Source organism: Herpailurus yagouaroundi, unplaced genomic scaffold (genome assembly GCF_014898765.1).
Source record: "Herpailurus yagouaroundi ecotype Mexico unplaced genomic scaffold, PumYag 140, whole genome shotgun sequence".
Classification (NCBI taxonomy): domain Eukaryota; kingdom Metazoa; phylum Chordata; class Mammalia; order Carnivora; family Felidae; genus Herpailurus; species Herpailurus yagouaroundi.
This window is the reverse complement of record NW_024412395.1, coordinates 33,830,073-33,846,412: the sequence shown is the minus strand read 5'-3', so window position 1 is coordinate 33,846,412 and position 16,340 is coordinate 33,830,073. Positions and strand designations below refer to the sequence as shown.

General features: G+C 38.0%; 1 pseudogene; it reads right to left on the bottom strand.

The window, feature by feature from the left end:
* The window catches only part of LOC121030325 (protein SCO2 homolog, mitochondrial-like), a 33,074-nt pseudogene extending 18,415 nt beyond the window's left edge, over positions 1-14,659 (bottom strand).
* Between the last annotated feature and the right edge of the window lie 1,681 nt (positions 14,660-16,340).

Sequence of the window (16,340 nt, the reverse complement as noted above, 5' to 3'; positions counted from 1 at the left end):
TTTGAAAATTTTTATCATAAGATACTGAATTTTGTCATATGCTTTTTCTGCATCTATTGAGGTTATAATATGATTTTTATCTTTGATCCTATTTGTGTGGTTTATTACGTTTATCAGTTTGCATATGTTGAGCCATTCTTGCATCCCAAGAATGTATCCCACTTGATCATGACATGTATTCTTTTAATGTACTGTTATGTTTAGTTTGCTAGTATTTAGTTGAAGAGTTTTACATCTATATTCACCAGGAATATTGGTCTGAAGGTGGAGAAAGGATAATTTCTTCATAAATGGTGCTGGAAAAACTGGATATCCACATGCAAAAGAATGATTGGATCGCTATCAAAAATTAACTTGAAGTGGGTTAAAGACTTAACATAAGACATGAAACCATAGAACTCTTAGAAGAAAAGATAGGGAAAAAGCTCCCTAACGTTGGTCTTGCCAATGACTTTTTGGATATGTTACCAAAAGCACAAGTAACAAAAGCAAAAATTCACAAGTGGGACAATATCAAACTATAAAGCTTCTGCACAGCAAAAGAAATAACAAAGTAAAAAAGAAACCTATGGAATGGGAGAAAATATTTTCAGATCACCTATCTGATAAGAGGTTAATATCCAAAGGAATACATATGACCCAATAGCAAAAAAAAAAAAAAAAAAAAAAAAAAAAAAAAAAAAAAAAAAAAAAAATACTATTAAAAAATGGGCAATTGACCTGATTAGACATTTTTCCAAATAAGATATTCAAGTCATTAGTAGGCACACAAAAAGGTGCTCAACATCACTAATTGTCAGAGAAATGCAAATCATAATGACAATGAGATATCACGTCATACCTTTCGGAGTTACTATTCAAAAAGACAAGAAATAACAAGTGTTGGCAAGGAAATAGAGGAAAGAGAACGATTGTATTAGTATTGGTGGAATGTAAGCTGGTGGAGCCACTATAGAAAACAGTATGGAGGTCCCTCAAAATAGCCAAGACATGCAAAAAGAAAATCTGGTGTCTATATGTAAACAGTAGAATATTAGCCATAAAAAAGAAGGAAATCCTGACATTTGCAACGATGTGGATGAAGCTTGAGGGCATTATGCAAAGTGAAATAAGTCAGATAGAGAAAGACAAATACTGCTTGACCTCACTTATATGTGGAATCTGAAAAAGCTGAACTCAGAAACAGAGAGCGGATTGCTGGTTGCCAAGGGTTTGGGGGTGGGGAAAATGAGTAGATCTTGGCCAAAGGATATAAACTTCCAGTTATAAGATGAATAGGTTCTCGAGAAACTAACATACAGCATGGTGACCATAGTTAACAATACTGAATTATATACTGGACGGTTGCTAAGACAGTAGATCTTCAATGTTCTCGCAATCATCACCACAACAGAAAAGATGGTAGTTACGTGAGGTGATGGATATGTTCACTAATATTATTGTGGTAATCATTATAATACATACACTTAACAAATCATCACATAGTATGCCTTAAACTTACACAATGTTATATGTCAGTTATATCTCAATTAAATTGGAAAATATAATCACAGTATTTTCATTTAATAAAAAATTGTGGTTATCTGTTTTGAGAAGGACATGGGGGAATTATGAGTTGGGGTAGTTATCTAAGAGAATTAAATCCTCTTTTTCTATGAAAGAAATCAATAGATGATGTTTAATGTTGAAAAAAATATATAGAAATAGAAGCCAAATGTGTGAATGTGAAGGTAAATTGAAGAGAAAACAGTTAAGGGAATTAAAATTTGTTGCTCCCGGGAAAGATTTGGAAAAGGAGTGGGCTTAGGGAAGATACTGCTTTCTGTTTCTTGGGGAGAAGTATGGGGAAAGTGGCTAGCCTTATAGTTTAAATAAGCCTATTAAACTATGTATGTTTTATTTGATGCAAATAAGAATAAAAATAATAAGGAAAGCCATTGGTAGCACAAACAGATTGTGAGCAAATACTTTTCCGAGGACAGCACGATATAACCCCTTTGCTCCTTGAGAGTATTCAGTCAGTAAAAATAGATGGCCAGTCATGAGTAAAAACAAATAATGATTTCTTTTCAGTAGTGCAAATATATTTATGCACAAAACACAAAAACTAATAATTCATGCTAAATTAAGTAGGCATGTATACACACACATATGCAAGACACATGCATAGTATATTTCTTATTTTATCTTAATTCTTATTTTTTAATTTGAATACTAGAAGTTGCCTTCCTGTAAGGGACTAGTTCAACTTGGACCAAACTCCAATGCCAGAGTTTGTGGCAGTTCAAAGCTGCCCCATGAATCAGCCCTTTACTTCTTTTACAATGCTTTATTTGTATGTAAAGTTTATTCGCTTTCAGTGTTTTCCTCCAAAAAGCCAATCATACTCCAAATTCCTGAGCTTTGAAACCTCATTGAGGAAAAGAGAAGTCATAATAAATGATATCATCTCCCCCCCCCACTCCTTACTTGGTCTTCTGCCCTCTCGCTGGCTCTCCTTCTGCTTCAGTGCTTGCCAAAGGCCAGCTGCCTTCTGCCTGACCTTCCTCTTGGTCTGGAAGTCCCTGTAAAAGTGTCGTGCAATCGTTCTAGACAACTCCTACTCTTGGGGTGGGGGGGGGTGGTGCGCTGTGAGTGGGGTGTGTGGTTCTTGCCAGTTTGGCCTGCCTTCTTTTTTTTTTTTTTTTTTTAATTTTTTTTTAACGTTTATTTATTTTTTTGGGACAGAGAGAGACAGGGCATGAACGGGGGAGGGGCAGAGAGAGAGGGAGACACAGAATCAGAAACAGGGTCCAGGCTCTGAGCCATCAGCCCAGAACCCGACGCGGGGCTCGAACTCACGGACCGCGAGATCGTGACCTGGCTGAAGTCGGACGCTTAACCGACTGCGCCACCCAGGCGCCCCTGGCCTGCCTTCTTAACCTCCTGGGAATTCTGGTACATAAATTTGCTCCATCTTAACAAATATGTAAATATATTATTTATTTATTTATACCTCCGAGGTATAAGACTCAAAATTTCCTTGTTCTTACTGACACTCCATATATCTGATTAATTTTTTTTACCAATCTGAAGGGTAAAATATTTGTGTCTTTTTGGCTTAATGTACATTTTTTGATACTTAGTAAGGCTGAGTATCTTTTTAAATATATTTACTGTATTTCTTTTTCTGTGAATGGCTTGCTTATAACTGTGCTCATATTTCCATTGTGTTGTTTTCTTTTTCTTACATAATATAGAAATAGGAACTCCTTATAGATTTTGATTAAAACTTTGCCTATTGTATGCATTGCAAATATATATATATTTTTCTTTTCTGTCATTTAACTTTTGTTGTAGAGTCTTTTCTTGAATAAAAGTTTTAAATTTTTAAGTAGTACTGGTGGTCTTTCCTTCTATGTTTCTGGGCTTGCTTTTGATACTCTTGCTAACCTCGGGGTGATGGTAAAAGTTATACTATATTTAGTGCTACTAATGTTATGGTTTTAGGGTTTACATCATTAATTCACCTGGAATATATTTATTTGTTCACATTTCTTTGCTGTAAAATAAGAACAACTTTTCCCCAGATGTTTGGCCAGCTGACTCAGCGGTTTTTTACTGAATAGTCAATCCTTGCCCCTGATTTGAAAAGTTCTCTATGTCATGTATTAAATTTATATATGTGTGTATGGGTGAGTTTACACATGTACATCTGTTTCTGTCCTTTCTATTTTACCTGTTAACCTCGCAGGATTTTAGTGGAACTAGAAGAGAAATGGAAATTACCCAGAGATCCTGAGAAGATGGAAAAAGGCAGGAGAGAGGGAGAGGCAAGATGTTTCAGGGTAGACATTTAATTAAAAAAAAAACTATATATATATATATATGTATGTACATATATATACATATATATGTATGTATATATATGTTGAACTATGTGAATGTGTTACAAATTCAAAAGTTAAAGTAAAAATATAAACTGCACAGTCAGTTAAAGTTCTGGTATTGCTTTGGTTTTTTTGTTTCCCCATTGTTTACTTTTATTTTAAATTTCTTCTTGATTACTTTAGAATTATTCTTTTATTTATTTTCTTGTAATAAAATTGCCTTTAATCACTTGAAAAATTATTTAGCATATTTTTAAACTGACAATTCATCAATTTTTTAGTGGATAATGATTTGCATTCATAAATGAACTAGTTTCTGTGAGCGCAGAAAATGGTATGTATAATGTGCTTCCTGCTCAGAAGAAACTTGTGATCAGATTAGGCATGTAACTTATATTCATACAACTAGAATTATTCCTTTAAATGGTGTGTGTGTGTGTGTGGTGGGGGTGTGGATGTGGTGTGGGTATGTCTGTGTCTGTGTTACTATGTTGCATTTGAGAGTAGAAAGTTAAATATATATTTTCAAAAATAATTGTTTATATTTCTGATGTTCTACCCATTAATAACTCACTAATTTTAATGGAATGGAAGATTTTTATGGTAGTTTACTTGGCATAGTTGAGAAAAAAAAATGTTGCTGGAATTATTCACTATGGCTTTGACTTGCATATATACTTGGTTCATTTGCATATTGCCTCAAGGGAATTAATATTTGACTACATGAAGTTTGACCCAGCCCACATGGGCCATCTGGGAGAGGAGTTTCACTAGTCAGTCACTCAGTGACTGAAATGTGAGAAAAGATTGAAAGCCAAGGATAGCTTTCTTTTGAGTCTCTTAAATGGATATGATCCAGACTGAAGAATCTTTACACATATGCAGTGAATTCTGCTATTACAAATAATAATGGCTTTCATGGTTTTAGAATTGCCTTTGGGTTCTGCATGTAGTTCATGATATTCCATTTTATACTATTTTGTATTTAATGAAAGTTTTATTTGAGGGGAGCCTGGGTGCCTCAGTCGGTTAAGCATCCAACTCCTGGATCATGAGGTCATGATCTTATGGTTCATGAGTTAAAGCTCCCCATCAGCCTCTGCGCTGACAGCACAGAGCCTGCTTGGGATTCTCTTTCCCCCCCTCTGTCTGCCCCTCCCCTGCTTGTTTTAAATCTTCCTGACTTCAGTGATGCATATCCTCTCTATACCTACTAGCATGTGGGCATGACTTCTGACATTCTTTTTTGTCTTATTTGTCCAACTAAGAGTGCAAGTTTTAGGCTGTGATCTCTTTATGGCTGGTATATATTTACATAAAATGTTTCCCTTTCTACTTGATTTAGCTGATATCTAGTTTTTCTGTTGATAATGGGCATTGCAGACAATTAAAATTCTGTGATATAGGGCAAGAGCAGGTCTCAGATTACTCTATTTTTTTTTTTTTTTTTAGCTACCTCAACATTTATGTAGTATCGATTTAGTGGCAAAACTACTAAATGTTTGACATATTTTTTTAATATTGTTACTAACCCTTTTCTACATTACTTTTTGTTTGATTGCTTGTTTCCCTATACTAAACACTGTTTACTAGAGCAATGGGTGACATCTTGCTCTTCTCCTTATGCTAGGTGGGCCCGTCCTCCTGGGGAAAGAGGAAGAGCGGCCTACCTCTTAGAGGGTACTCAGAGTACACTTCTGCCTTTTCCCAGCCCCAGGCAGTGACGTTGAGGTGTGGACTAGGTGGAGAGAATGTGCAGCTATGTCATTTATTCCTCAACTGACTGTCAATTGTTATGGGAGAACTTCTGTATCAGTAGGACCCAGACAACTTCTCAGGTGTGCAGGCTCATAGCAAACCTTTGATATATCACTAGAATTATTTCTGTCAGTACGTCTTGATGTGCCTAAGAGAACCCTCCCAAACTCTTCCTGTCTTTTCTCCAAGGTGTGGATAACTAGACCACTTGATATTCTACCTCTGATTACCATTTGCTTTATTTGTATGTGGATTATTTACTTTTATTAGCATCAGTGGGAATCCCGCTGCCAGGAACTCTGGGAGTAGAGCATAAGCAATTCTGTCTCTGTTTTGACTTCCTTCTATTTGGGCAAACTCCAACCACAGTTGGTTCACCTCACTTTTGGAAATGTATCTTGGTGCAAATTCCTCAGTCTTAATTTATCTGTCTCCACATAATTCCGGGTGAACTCTCTGTCCACATTCCTCTGAAGCCAGTGGCTTCTCCCACTCCATTAATGCTGGACCCTGACGACATCACTTCCTCTGGGTGTGTATCCAGTCCCTGAGCAACACTGCCTGCCAGCACCACTGCGGTAGCCCAGATCTCAGCTCCTCCTTCCAGAATTGTTGTCACTGCCTTCAGAATGTTCTCCTCTTCCCTCTTTGCTTTCTTCTTTGTCGCATCTTCCTAACACATTATTTTTCCCAAAATATTTCTTCCATTATGTCACTTTCCAATGACCATAATTGTTCTTGGTTACTCATCAAATATAAAACAAGTTCTTGGGGCACCAGGTGGCTCAGTTGGTTCAACTTCTGACTCTGGATTTTCAGCTCACGGTTGGTGGGATTGAGCCCTCTGCTGAGCATGGAGCCTGCTTGGGATTCTCTCTCTCTCTCTCTCTCTCTCTCTCTTTCTCTCTCTGTCTCTGTCTCTCTCTCTCTCTCTCTCTCTCTCTCCCCCTCTCTCAAAATAAATAAATAAACATTAAAACAAACAAACAAATAAGCTCTTGTGCATCAAGTCTTGCCGTGACGTCTGTGCTCCAGTCAGTCTAAACTCTGTAGTGCTCCCCAGCCTTTCTGCAGCCACCTGTTATCTTTAAGCCGTCTTACATTTTATTAAGATAAATCCCATTCTGCTCAAGTTTTAGCCTACTCACATCTCCTCTGTGAAATCTTCTTTAATAATTAAATCTTCATCCCACAACCTTTTCTATCTCAATTCTAACAGCAAATTGAGAGTCTGTAACACATAATTTAACCCTTTTAGCTTCCTATGGTTATTTCATTCTGTATAGGTTAGGAGGTACACTTGGCTACTTATAAGAGACCTGACTATGGTGGCCTGAATATGACAGATACTCATTCTCATGTAATGAGGTGTCAGGAGGTAGGGAGTTCACAGTTGCTACAGTGGCCCCTTGTAGCTTTCCGTTCTTCAGTTCCTCAGGTCTGGTCCACAACTTGAAAAGATACAAAATGCTGCAGTAGCTCAGTCAAGAGGAAAGAAGTGGAGTAGGTGGTCAGCCTATTTTGAAAAGCTTTTCTGGAAGTGGTACCCATTGAAAGGTCACCGTCTTCTGCAAGGGAAATGTAATCTTTGAGACATTCACATCACTGCTCCCCCAAATCTAGGGATACTGTTAATAGGGAATGAAGGAAGATGGCTACTGTGGGCCCCTCTCAGTCCATGTGATGCATGCATAAATGTGAGGCTCCCCATTCACTGTAGCTGCAGGGACACAGCAAGTGTCTGCTTTGCTTTCCTGATCAGTGGTGACATAAGTAAACTGTAAATGTTTGACAAATCGGGATGTTCCCTGCGGTCAGGAAGACGATTTCTTCTTTACTTTATCTCATACTCATCACTCTCATACAAGAAATATGTACAAAGAGATAGAAAATTTTAAACAACTACAGAAGATAAAAATAAATGTGAAACTTGTTCATTTGTGAACACCGTTTTGTTCTGTTGAAGAAAACAATTATATAGGTGTAGCTGGATTGTGATGCTTACACTACTGGGTTAGAACATTCAACAAATGTCTAGTAATTACTCTTCACCATGGCACACACTTCTGGGTCTACGTGACATGCAGATTTTTTTGACATCATCATAAATTTGCAGACTTTGGGGGCAATTAATCCAGTGGTTTGTCTAACCCAAGTAAACTGGCTTTGTATTCTTCCCAGAATTTAAACAAAGAATATGCATGATAAATATTTGCTATTTGTGATGCTGTTGTGGGTGGTCATTAGGAGCTTCAACTGAAGGGTGTTTTCCTACCTTTGTCAGACACAAAGCAAGCCTCCTTTTGTCTCCTGATCACAGCTCTAATTTTCCCAGCTGGGTGAATGCAGCAAGTTGAGAATCTGAGAGGCCTTAACATTAGCAAAATCTACAAAGCGCCAGAGGGGCACAAAACCTGCGTAGGACACAGTTTTCGCTCTCCAGGCTTGGCGGTGCGGTTGCCACAGCTACCAAAGCTGCTGATTTCTCTGCTTTGTGTTCACGTGGGAAGAGAAGCTTTCAAGGTGACAGTGGCTTCATTATATAACCGACACTGCAATTCATTTTCTTTAATATTCGCATTTTAATCTACGGTGCCTTGTCCTAAATAGGACTTTTCCCTGGGAATACTGTTCAGTGGGGGATGGGTGGACAAAGTTTTATACAATCAGGATGGACAGATCATAAGGTGAATGAATCTGTAATTATAATTTTTCCCTGGACTTTGCGACCATTCATCCTGTGGCTTGAACCGAAATTAGGGAGTTATTAGCTGCATTGCTGCATCCTCCACAAAGAGAATACAAGAACCACTGATTCACATACATACACATTATATGCACCAGTTTTCAAATAGCAATTAAGATGAAATCACATCAGCCTGTCCTTGGTGAAGTTTAAGTAGATATCCATGTATAATTAACTTAAGAGTCATTCTTAAGCCTTGAAGTTCTTTCACACTTTATTTAATGATCTTTAAGCACTATGTGTAAAATAATAATTGCAGATGAGTAGGCTTCGCTTAAAACCAAGTCATATACATAATATAATTGACATATGACCTTCTCTAGGGGAAATTGCATACTGACGGATATATAAGAATGTGCTTAACAGTGTGTTTACCATTTATATATTTCCATTTCTTTTCATAAATATATATTATCAATGATAAAGAGGTCTCTAAATTCCTTCCACTGTCTTGTCTCCAATCTCAGTTTGAAAAAGAATGTGAGTTTTGCCCTTTTTTTTTTAATGGAATGGTATTATCAACAGCAAAACACTGAGTGTTTTTTTTGTTTGTTTGTTTGTTTTGTTTAGGTTAAGAAAGGGCAGCTGAAGCACTGTTTATGAAATTTAGTTAATTTTTCCTTGCTAAAAGAAGGCTCCCTTGGGGTGCTTGGGTGGCTCAGCCGGTTGAGTGTCTGACTCTTGACTTCAGCCCAGGTCATGATCCCAGGGTTGTGGGGTTGAGCCCTCTGTCAGGCTCCATGATGAGTGTGAAGCCTGCTTGAGATTCTCTCTCTCTCCCTCTCTCTCTCCCTCTCTCTCTCTCTCTCTTTCCCTCCCTCTCTCTCTCCCTCTCTCTCTCTCTCTTTCCCTCTATCTCTCCCTCTCCCTCTCTCTCTCTCTCTCTCTCTCTCTCTCTATCTCTATCTCTATCTCTATTTCTCTCTCTCCCTCTGTCCCTCTCCCTGCTCGTGCACTCTCTAAAATAAATTTAAAAAATAATAATAAAAAAGAAGACTCCCTTGACCACCATTTGCAGTTCATTAGCACCTTCTATCAGGCCTTGAGTGGGAAGACAACAATTTTTTGGAGCACTCATTGTGTTTTTCTCTCACTTTGTATATGTTGTCTCTTTTAATATAGCACTATTAAGTATTATTATTATGTTGTTTATTGTGCTCACTTTTAAGTATTACTAACTTGTTTTATAGATGAGGCTAAGGAGAGGATTTTTTCATATCCACCATCACAAAGCCAATAAGTAACAGAGATATAGTGGTCTTTCTCATAGAGACACAGGTCTGTCTAATCCCCAAACCCATATTCTTTTTATCAATTTGGGGAGACAAACCCTGACAGAATGACTTCAGATTTGGAGAGATGGTATGATATAATTCTCCTTTGTTTTAGTTTCTAGTAATCATTGAATTACCTTTAAGAAATTTGATATAAACATTGTTAAATATGATCTATATACTGGGTGCCAGGTTTCATCCCCTGCAACCATGTCCCCTGTCTTGCCACAGAGACCTCCACGTTTTTGGAGAGGATCTATTTGTGTCCAGGGAAGCAAAATTTAACCCCAGTTTCAATGGTGTGTCATGTGATGTAGGTGGAGCCAATCATCTTTCTGTTCCTCTGGTACAATGATTAGTTCAACAATTGAGCATGCAACCTTAGTTTGTCTAATCAGTATGAGTCCCAAGACTTAGTTTGGAATGCCGGGGGAAAGGCACTTCTGTTCATTTAGTTAACATAGGATTCTATTTCCCAGCCCCCCACTGACTTCAGATTAGGGCATACAACTTAACTGCGGTCAATGATATATAAGAAGTAGTGTGTGGCATGTCTAAGTTGGAGCTTTAAGTGCCCGCATAGTGTTTGCACCATGCCTGCCCCCTCATATAGTACTGGCAACGTCCCACATCAGGGTTGCTCTATCAGCCTGGGTCCTGGAATATGGGCTGTGTGAAACAGAGTCATAGTTGACCTATAATGGAAATGAATAGTAAATGAAAAATACTTTTTTTTGTTGATGTGAGACATTGAAATGTGGGAGTTGTTTTTTTCTGCAACCTAACTTAGCATAAATGGTAGGGTATGGAGGTGAGGCTTGGAAGAGCTGCAGCCATTTTTGCCTCATGAGGCAGCCTATTGGCAAAGCTGACATAAGAAGGAAGCAGAGTCCAGGAAATCACAGAGAAAGGCAGATGGAATTCTGATGATGTCACATACCCTTGGCTCATGGCTGATTCACTTAAATAAAAAAGTCAGCTGTAGATCCCTACAGCTGACTTTTTTATTTAAGTGAATCAATATATTTGCTTAAGTTAATTTTAGTTCAGTTTTCTGCTACTTGCAGCCAAAGCAAACAAATTGCTTTATGTATCATACCATAAATTCCACTTCGTTTTCCTACAACAGACATCTGAAGTAACCTTGAAGCCAGCCCAAGTAATTTAGGCTATAAGGTCCTAAAAGTCACTAGCCAGATCAATGATGACAAAGGAAGAAAACCACTCAAGAGGCAAGACATAAAAATAGGTGGATGCCAAATAAGAACTATGTAAGACTACTATACAACTAATAAGATTCAAATGATTTTTTCAAGGATAAGTGAAGAATTTACACTTTTCAAAACAATACCTGTTTGAAAATATATAAACAAAGATTTCTGAAGAGAAGGGTTGGGGGGAGGCACAAGGAGTCATGAAGTGATAAACGGTCTAAAATACTGGATTTTTTTTCCTGATTAATCATGCAGTTTTTTCACTAGAAAATAATTGAAATTAAGAAAACTATGACAAACAGGTTGTAGATAACAACAAATAGAACTTATAACGCTTGCAAAATTGTGAGGTTTCCCTTTAAGAGTAAGTACCTTGTTCTCAATTGTTGCTACTTCTCGCTGAATTCCCTGAATTGGCAGAATGGACTCAGAACAGGGTCTCACCATGGCCAATATTTCAATTCCAGCAGAGGCAGTTACTTACTAAGATCGGAACACTTTCTTTCTTTGAAACATCATCAGCTTATGGAATAAACTTTCTGTGTCTACCCCCAAAATGTGAGTAGACATTTGAAAGCAGTAGAGTTGGGTAGTAGTTCTCTACCCAACTAGAGAACCAAAACCAAGAAGTAAACGGTGATATTCTTAGTGAAGGATAATGTGCCAGGAAAACAATAACCATGAAATTATAAAATATAATACCTTTGAATAGTCTCTGTGTACTGAAGTTTGTATTTAATTTTTCATTTTGTTTTCTTTAACAAAATTGAATAAGGAGTATTTTTACATGATTAAATATATAATACAAAGTGCAGTAAAAAGGTTATCTATTAGGGCTATCCTAGGACCTCTGCAGAAATACTGCTTCCCAGAAATATGATAGGAGTAAGGGTCATTTCCATAAGAGTTACTAAATAACACATTTACTAGGAAAATCTTGGCTTTCTTTTCTTAGCCTCCATATTTAACTCTGAGGATTTGTCCTCTAAATTGACTCACGTGTATCTCTTCCCTTATATTTCTTTTCTCATCAGCTACATTCTCCAAAATGGTTGCTCTTTGTACCAATGCTCTTTTTATTCCAACCTGTGTACATTGTTGCTGATGTATCACTTGAAAATAGCCCACTTATTATATAATACCTATATCAATTCTTCTTTTTTGTTGTTTCTGTTGTTTTCTCAAGGAATTCTTTGGGTAATTACTTTAACAGAATTTGGTTTTTGATGATCGATTCTCCTCCCAACCCCCACTCCCAAGCACCCAATAGTAAATTTAAAATACGGGTAAGATTTTGTGGGGTTCTTGTTTGTTTGTTTCCTTTGATTTCTTCCTTCTTAATCACAAACTGTTGGAATATTAATGTCGGAATATTCATTAAGTCAACATTTAAAACTAATATATTTTTACAAGTTAATATCTATACAGGAAGCCAATATTTCCAACTCTACCCACCGTCTGATCTCTGCACATCTCTCTTACAGAACAATGGCTTACTTGAGTCACGTTTCCTGGTTTCAGTTGTTGGGATCATCACCAGCTTTTCTCAGTGACTCCACTATTCAGACCATGCCCTCTACTGGATTTTGTTTGTTTATTTGTTTGTTTTTGGAATCTGTGGTTCATGCCTTCAGGAATGCTTTGAAAAGTATGAATGGAGAATGGGAGGTACATACTTTCTTTTCACAGCCATGCTATTATTTATTTCATTGCTTGATTCATTACCATCTTTTTTTTCTTTCTTACTGCTTATATTTTTTCTCCTTAATGTATAAATTCCTGTCCTTCATGGGTCTCTGTGCAAGTAGTTTTCCGTCCACTGCCTTTATCTGCCTTCCCATATTCTGAAAGCAAATTTCTCCAAAATGTAAAAGACCTACCAGTACACTGGGAATAGTTTATTGGTTTAGTTTGTTTAATTATAGTCAGAGGTAAGTCAGTATCACTACCATTTAATTCATAAAAAATTGATATTTAGGTTGGTTTAGGATGGTTCTAAATAATTCTTAGTCATTTGTGGGGTGCATGGGTGGTTCAGTTGGTTAAACGTCCAACTGTTGATTTTGGCTCAGGTCATGATCTCAAGGTTCATGGGTTCCAGCCCCACATTGGGCTCTGTGCTGATGGTGCAGAGTCTGCTTGGGATCCTCTCTCTCCCTCTCTCTCTGTGCTTCCCCTGCTTGTGCTCTCTCTCTCTAAAAATAAATAAACTAAAAAAAATAATTCTTAGTCATTTGCTAGCTGTTCCTTTTTAATAAGTTAAGAGAACTGATTTTGTATTTGTGGAGTTTTGTGTACATGTTTATTTAACAGTCACAAAGGTACAGTCTCACCCAGATATGTAGATTTCATGTTTTTACAGGGCTCCAAAAGGTAACACTATTGGCTTATGAATTCAAACTTATTTTCTGATATAAGTGAGAAAAAAACAAGGACATGATTTTTCCAGTGGTTATGGTTACTTCATGATGATTAATCCTCCAAAATATTATTATTTGGACAACGGGATTTTGAAGAGAACAAAAGGCAGAAAAATAAAAAAATATTCAGCAACAAAGAGAGAGGAAATTATGTTTCACCAGATTGCAGGACTCAAATTGTGGTTAAACTGATGGCCTGCCTGATATTCTAAGGCTGATTACTCCCTCCCCAGGGGGATATTACAAACAAGGATTTACTATCAAAATATTTTTTATTTGTCTGAAAACTAATTTGCCAAGCCTGGAGATCAGAGGAAGAGGCAGATGGGAAAAGCAACCTGCTCCTCTGCCTTTAAGAAATCAGCCGTGGGGAGAACTCGACCAGGGGGATGGAAATGTCACTCGAGCCCTGAAGCTCCATAAATACCAGGGAAGAAGACAATACCAGTCTCCGAGCCCATAGCTCACAAAGCCCCTCTCTCTTCCAGCAGGTATGAAACATTAATGACCATTCCTATAATGAGGGGCAAGAACGGCTCTTGGCAGTAGAGCTGCCCAGTCATGTGGGTAGTGTTGGATTTTCAACAGCAGCACGTTCGCTACTTTTTTTCCCTGTTCCTTTTATCCCTCTGAGAATCTTCAGCCTGAAGGTAATGAAGTGCTTCCTTTATCACTCTGTATCATTGAAATATTTATCTGATTATTTGAATAAAAGATTACTGCAACAATAGTAACTCTCTCCCTGGGTGTACTCCGACTTCAAAAGGGAAAAGGAAGCTTGATGAATAAAATAATACCAAGACCTTTGGCAGTAAGCTTTACAAACAACAAAAAATGCTATGATTAAGTTGCGGCTTGCTTACAGCTTGTAAACTCACGCATGATGCTAAGCATGGGTATGAAACTTAAGCAACACTTGGCCTTTGGAGTAATAATTTAGACAGCAGTTAAGTTTGAAGGTTTTTTTTTTTTTTTTCTCCCCACACCTTTGAGCATTTCTAAATACATTCCTGCCATCTTGCCGAGTCCCTGAAGGTAATGTGGATTCGTTAAGGCAGTTTTCTCAGGATCCATTTTCCTCCATCCTTGTCATGGGTTTTATTAACTGGTAAGCACAAAGTACATAAAAGCCTAAACGTAAGTGGCTTCTGATTTCCACTTGCCTGGCTGTGTGTTTAGGCTTTTGCAGAGAAACCCTCCCCGAGCACTTCTTGGAGTAAACACAAGAGAAAACCTGAGTCCACAAACGAGCCCTTGCCTTCCTTAACTGTCATGGAAGGTCACCCTGAGACTTTGCCATCCTTGCCCGAGGCTCAAAGAGCCTTTGGCATATTTCAGCAGCCATGACCGTTATCTCAGTACCATTGGAACTGGTCATCGGCGCCTAGCCGCAGAGATCCTGTGAGGTGAGAAGGGCAATACTGTGTCCCTGCTCATTGGGGAGTAAGGACAGGGAAATGCCATTGCAAGGTTGATTTTGCTCTTAATCATTTGCAGGCTTAGTGAGACCGTTCTCTCAGTTGGACATACCGTCGCTGCCTTCCACAGTGCATACCCCTGGGTGGAAATGGAACAGGCTCCCATCCAACCAGAAGCATCTGTTATCGTCCACTGTTTAAGTTATTGCAGTTTTAGTTCACTCTGCAATTTCATCTTTCTTTCTGGTGAGCTCTCTTTCAGTCTCCCCATTGCTCCCTCTCCAATTCCTCTTTTACAATAATCTCCCTAGGCTGTTATTTGGGTCTCAACACCACCTATGCACAGTTTGTTTATCCCAGAAGCCTTCCTAGCACTCGTGATACTCATGCTGTCAGTAGACACATGGAGAGGGGAGAGTTGTCTTAGTCTCCTGGCCAGAGTTCCCTAAGACCAATTCTATAATAATTGCTTCTCATATTACTCCAGGGCACAGAAAGAAAATACTTTTTGCCTTCCAGAGCTTCTGTGTATCAAAAAACAAAAACCCAAAAAGCCAACAAACCAACAAAAAACCAAAAACTTTTTTTTTTAATGTTTGTTTTTGAGAGAGAGAGACAGAGACAGAGCCAGACAGAGCACGAACAGGGGAGGGGCAGAGAAAGAGGGAGATACAGAATCCAAAGCAGTCTCCAGGCTGTGAGCTGTCAGCACCACTATGCTGACAGCTCAGCGCCCAATGCGAGGCTCCGACTCACTAGCTGTGAGATCACAACCTGAGCTGATGTTAGATGCTCAACTGACTGAGCCACCCAGACACCCCAAGGATGTACATTTTTGGAGTTTTATTTTTTATTATTTTTAATAGACTTTCTATTTGACACCAGTTTTAGGTTCACAGCAAAATTGAGTGGATGGACTAGAGGTTTTCCATATACCCCATTATCAACATCTCTCTCAACAGTAATGCATGTGTCATAATTGATGAGCCTACATGGACACATCATTATTACCCAAAGTCTATAGTTTATGTTAGGTTTCGCTCTTGGTGAACCCACATTCTGTGGGTTTGGGCAAATGTATAATGACATGTGTCCACCATTATCATACAGAGTATTTTTATTGACCTAAAAGTCCCTGTGCTATCTTTTTATTGTCTGATCTTTTTATTGTCTCCATAGTTTTGCATTTTGCAGAATGTCATACAGTTGAAATTATATATTTTGTAGCCTTTTTAGATGGACTTTTTTAAATTCTTTTTTAAAATTTACATGTAAATTAATTAGCATATAGTGCAACAATGATTTCAGGAGTAGATTCCTTAGTGCCCCTTACCCATTTAGCCCATCCCCCTTCCCACAACCCCTCCAGTACCCCTCTGTTTGTTCTCCATATTTACGAGTCTCTTCTGTTTTGTGCCCCTCCCTGTTTTTGTATTATTTTTGTTTCCCTTCCCTTATGTTCATCTGTTTTGTCTCTTAAAGTCCTCATATGAGTGAAGTCATATGATTTTTGTCTTTCTCTCACTGACTACTTTCGCTTAGCATAATACCCTCTAGTTCCATCCACGTAGTTGCAAATGGCAAGATTCCATTCTTTTTGATTGCTGAGTAATAGTCCATTGTATATATATGCCACTTCTT